This window comes from Megalops cyprinoides, chromosome 9 (genome assembly GCF_013368585.1).
Source record: "Megalops cyprinoides isolate fMegCyp1 chromosome 9, fMegCyp1.pri, whole genome shotgun sequence".
Taxonomy (NCBI): domain Eukaryota; kingdom Metazoa; phylum Chordata; class Actinopteri; order Elopiformes; family Megalopidae; genus Megalops; species Megalops cyprinoides.
The window spans coordinates 1369299-1375298 of NC_050591.1; positions in this window are offsets into that span (position 1 = coordinate 1369299).

The window sequence follows — 6000 nt, forward strand, 5'->3', positions numbered from 1 at the left end:
TCCCAGAAGTGGATGATGGGCTTGCTTGGGAGTTTCCCTCCGTGTTTCCTGCTTGTGTAATGACTCATGCTCAGTCCCGTAAGTATGGAGACGCTGTTGATCTGTCCGATTCATTTCTCACCTCCTCTGACTAAGACACAGTTTCGGAGGTATCGCCAGTTGCGGACTCCGCGATGAAATGGCCTAAAGACCATGCTGAGTCCAATAGTAGAAGGGATGAAGGGCTTAAGCTGCCGATCACCCGTGAGCAGCTCATAGCAGCCCAATGTGCTGATCCTTCCCTGGCTTTGTGTTTGCCTGCTGCCGGAGAGTCTGAGACTATCCGGGCCAAACTGAGCGCTTACTTTATTGAGAAGGGTTTACTTATGCGGAGGTGGTCACCAGCAGTATCTGATGACTCAGGGCGGAATACTGTTTTCCAGATTGTGGTACCGACAGAGTACCGACAGCACATTCTGCATTTAGCATATGATCATCATCTTGTGGGGCACTTAGGAGTCAATAAGACTTACCACCGTATGCTACGGCACTTCTGTAGAACCTGTCCTGTTTGTCAGTTAGTGGGAAAACCGTATCAGATTATTCCCCCTGCGCCTCTGTACCCCATACCAGTAATAGGAGAACCATTTGAGCGTGTGCTGGTTTATTGCATGGGCCCCCTACTTAAAACCAAGTCCGGTAGTCAGTACTCGTTGACTATAATGTGTGCTGTTACTCGAAACCCAGAGGCTTTTTACTCTACGTAAGATTACGTAAAGGAATAGTCAGAGCATTAATGCAGCTCTTTTCCATCGGCTTGCCTAAGATCGTGCAAACTGATCAAGGCACAAAGTTTTTGTCCAAAATGTTCGCAGAGGTTATGCAAACACTCTCCATCAATCATAAGGTTTCAAGTGCTTATCACCCAGAGTCACAGGGTGCTTTGGAGTGTTTTCATCAGACCCTGAAGTCCATGTTGTGTGCTTACCGCGCAGAACACGGCAAAGAGTGGGACACCGGCATTCCTTTTGTTTTATTTGCTGTTCATGAAACAGTACAGGAATCTCTAGGGTTCAGCCCTGCAGAGCTAGAATTTGGGCATGCAGTGAGAGGTCCTGTGGTGGAGAATGTGAGGCCTTATGTGAGGCCTAAAGCACTAGTATGCACTAAAGCACTGTTATTAATGAAAGGCATTATATTAAGTACTACAATAATAAGCATTACATGATATTGTTGATTTACTACATAAGCACTACAATTAATAAGCATTTAATGATAGTATTGAAAGTTAAAGTGCCGCTATTGGAAAAGCATTAAGTACTGTTATTAATATGCTGTGATTCTGTTTGATTATGGGTTTGGGTAAGGCCAGAGGTTATTCTAGGTTATAAGTATTTGAAAGCTATTGCAGGACAGTTGATGCCAGGATATGCAACCTTGAAGAAGGAACACTGCCTTCAGCATTGCCCCTCCTTGGACGTCACCCCAGAACCTTTGTGCGCTATGTTGTTGTTTCATAGTCATGCCATCCTCTCCTATTGGTTCCTAGTCTACGCTTATTGTATCTTCTCTCCCTTTACTTCTATTGGTTCCTAGTCTACGCTTATTGTATCTTCTCTCCCTTCACTTCTATTGGTTCCTAGTCTACGCTTATTGTATCTTCTCTCCCTTCACTTCTATTGGTTCCTAGTCTACGCTTATTGTATCTTCTCTCCCTTCACGTCTATTGGTTCATAGTCTACGCTTATTGTATCTTCTCTCCCTTCTCTTCTCCTATTGGTTCATAGTCTACGCTTATTGTATCTTCTCTCCCTTCTCTTCTCCTATTGGTTCATAGTCTACGCTTATTGTATCTTTTTCCTCTGACTCATAGTCATGCCACCTTCGCTTATTGTATCTCCTCCCCTTGACATGCCCCTACAGCATGTCAGCCTGTTTTTGCCCTTTTTTAACATATGCATCCCATTTTAGTTTTATATTTTCTTTTATGAGTTATACAGCTAGAAAATAACAGCTGATTGCCTGCATTGGCCTAGCTGACATCTACTGACAAATGCTTGCAAACTGTATGTGGATTTACTGCAATTTGTCATAGTTGCCCATCATAGTAGTGCTGAGCTAATGGCCCCCCTTTGCAGGGTTTAGTTCTTCTGGCCCATCTCCTGGGCCGTGTCCAGACGGGGCCTAGTTCTTACATTAACCCTTTGTTTTAAGGCCTAACCTGTGTGCCTTCTTACAGTCTGCAGCACCGCTGTCTGGCTAACTGAGTTATTTGACCCTTAAATAAATACAAATAATGGTGATATTCCAGGCATATATGCTTAAAAATAAAATGAACTCTGTATTATTTAATTATGTTTAAAAATCATATAGGTGTGGAGTGGAATTAATGGGAAATTTCAGAAGTGTTATGTTTAAGAATAATATACAATTGATGACTATGGTGTTTATGGGATTTTCTAGGCGGGGTAAATGTAACAGTTTAAAAATTAAATAATGGTGTATCAAATGGAAAATGGGGTGATCTTGAAGGGGGAGCCTGGGAGGAGTCGGAAGTTGGGGTCTGAGATAGGAGGAGTGAGAAAAGGCATAAAGGATGGATGCAGGATGAGGGGAGGGCAGAATGCTTGGGGATATGCTTGCGAATGCATTGTAACCTGTTGCTCCGCGGACCAACCCGGTTTGCTGTATATGACTGATCACCATATGCAATAAACCAAAAGCTTGATTACATCAGACTCTGTAAGAACTCTTATTTATTTCCAGAAGGCACCAAAGTGTGGAGGAAGGCCCTTGGTCCCTCTGGCCCAAACCCGGAGGATAGGCACCACAGTCCTCTTAAGCTTCTCAAAGAACAATTTTTGGGTGATACCCCAAAGCCCCCGTCCAACATACTGGACTATGTTAGCGAATTCAGGAAGAGGCTTCACTCTGCCTGTGCTTATGCCAACAAATCCTTGTCTTCTTCGCAGGTAGCAATGAAAGCCAGCTATGACCAGAGAGCGGTACCACGCTGTTTTAGCCCTGGGGACCGAGTTCTGGTATTGTTACCGATCCCTGGTTCGGCTTTGCAAGCTCGTTTCTCTGGTCCTTATATGGTGGACCGTAAGCTCTCTGAAACGAAATCTGTGATTTGGATGCCTGACTGAAAGCGGCAGACTCGCGTGTGCCACCTCAACATGCTGAAGCTCTATCATGTGCGTAGCCAGGTTCCGGAAGCTCCGTGTCCAGAGGTGGAAGCTTCTGTTCCCTCTGCAGTCGCTGTTCTGGTGCTGGCTATTGGCGAGGATGGGGATGGTCTCGTGCTGCGGAATGCCCCGGACCAATGTGCCAGGCTGCAGAATTCTGCAGAATTTCCTCTAGTACTTGGTTATGGCATTTGGGATGTGAAATGCTCCTGCTACATTTCAGAGGCTCATGTCTATTGTTTTGGAGGGGGTACCTAATTGCGAAGCCTACCTAGATGACCTTGTTGTGTATTCCGCCGATTGGCCGTTGCTCATGGAAACACTTTGTTTACTTTTTAGTCGCTTGAGTTGTGCTTCCCTGATCCTTAACCTGGCTAAGTGTGAGTTCAGCAAGGCCATGGTAACTTACCTGGGTAAGATAGTTGGCCAAGGTCAGGTGCGTCCCGTGGATGCCAAAGTGGAGTCCATCCACTGTTTCCCCGTGCCCGACACAAGATGACAACTCCGGTGTTTCCTGGGCACGGTGGGTTACTATTGGCGTTTTTGCCAGAATTTTTCCATGGTAGTTGCCCCTCTCACCAGTCTTTTAAGCCCTTCACGTGCGTTTGTCTGGACGCCTGAGTGCCAGGAGTTTTTGAACGCATGAAGTTGGTTTTATGCCATGCACCTGTTCTCACTGCTCCTGATTACAGCAGACCTTTCAAGCTGGAGGTGGATGCCAGTTCCACCGGTGCTGGAGCAGTGTTGTTACAGGAGGATGCTGATGGCATTGATCATCCCATTAGCTATTTCTCCTGGAAATTTGATAAACATCAGTGTAACTATTATTAACTATCTATGAGAAGGAATGTCTGGTCCTCTTGTTAGTTTTGCAGCATTTTGAAGTTTATGTAGGATCTAGTTCCCTCCCAGTTGTGGTGTACACTGACCATAACCTGATTGTGTTCTTAGCCCACATGCAGAACCAGAACCAGCGCCTTATGTGCTGGTCACTGATCCTGTAGAATTATAATCTCGAGATACGCTACAAGGAGGGTTGCAAAAATGTTTTGGCAGACGCCTTGTCTCGAACCTGAACCAGTCTTTTTTTTTTTCTCGTACCCTGGCTTGGTGATTCCCTTCTTGCTTTGCGGGGCAAGTTTGTTCTTATGGATGGGGGTGTTACGTGCGGCGCACTGTGCATGTGGAGTCTGGGCCACCTGCGTCTTGTTATTCATCCCTCTCTCTTCTCCCACTACTTTTCCCGACGCAGGTATTCCGCTGCGCTGTGTCCCGCCTCCTCATTATGGCCTGGCCAACCAGAGATGGAGCACCCGATATAAAGATGCCAGATTCTTGGAGTGAGTCGTCGCTGTTTTGGATCCCTCGTTATTTCCGTACCTTATTTTTACAAACTTGCCTGAACTGTGTTTTGACTTTTCAACGTGTTCTGACTGTGATTCTGGATGGTATCTCGGGTTTAGCTGCATTCTGTTGTCGTGGGAGTAGAGCAGGTAAGGTGGGGAACCCCGTGTTAGTGTTCACTTTGTATAGGGTTAGTCTAGAGGCGGGTGCCACTTTTGTATGTTTTGTTTTAAAGTAGTCAGTGTAGTTATGTTTTGTTTGGCTCTGCCACCCCTTTTCTGTTGCAGTCAGTTGCATGTTTGGGTGAAGATATTTAGGGTTTGTTTCTGTTTTGTTAAGTTGTTTTCTTTGGCACCATCTGTCGTCCTCTCCCCTTTTCCCCATGTATATGTGTTACTGTCAATATTTTAAATAGCTACTGCAAATATAGCACACATCCTTATACAGTGCTCCTGTGTCCGGGTGTTTTTCCATCACTGCACCAACCAAGCCAGCGGTGATTGGTTGTTTCCTTTTGTGTTGCGTCTCTCACCCGTACCGTGTGAAATTTGAAAAGTGGACACAGAAGCTTATGTTCTGCACTGTGTCAAATTTTAAAGCAATTCATTGAAGAAACCAAGAAACAACCAATGGAATTTTACCCTTTTATTCCCCTTTTTCACATTTTTACACTTCTCGCAAGCAATTCAAAATCATCTTCTCATTAACAGATGGACAGAATTCCACAAATTTGGTGTCTACATCATATTTATAGTGTGCTTTATGAACTTCCTTCATAACAACTTTGGCTGATGGTTGTATTGTGTAATGTGCAATCATATTGCAAGTCCATTTAATGCACTTGAAATCTTACACACTTCCTTCATATTCAGTGAAACTGTGCATGGTTCTCAGGGACACTGCAAAAAGGGCTATAGCAAATTTTGTGTCCATATGAGACATAACAGCTATTGCTTGGCCCCCATTCAGTGCTACTCATAGCTTCATTGAATTTTCTCTTTACTGTATGTGATGCCATTAATGCTTGCATTCCCTTTTCCCCTGTTTTAATCTAATTTTATCTATCTTGCTTGTATTTATTTGATTTTGTTGTGTGTTGGTGTGCATGAAGTACTTGTCAGTCTAATGTATACCAATGTATGCACTATATACCTACAACTGGCAATAAATCTAATTTTGTAATGTTTTGGTCACATTTGCCAATAACTGCATCTGCTTTCCACATATGAAATCAAGGCCAACACATATTCTGTCACAGGTACCCTGGACTTAGTGATCAGTAACCAGTATCCTATAATCTGAAATGTGTGTGTTTTTTTTAAAAAAAAACAATAATAAATGATCATACATAAAGAGATGACCTGTTAGGTATGGTTGGCACCATTTTCAGTAGTTATATCATCTACTACATTATCCAGCACATGGCCAACCGCCAACTAGTTTACTCTAACCATTACTTTATGTCATTTGCTCTTTTATCAGCTATCAG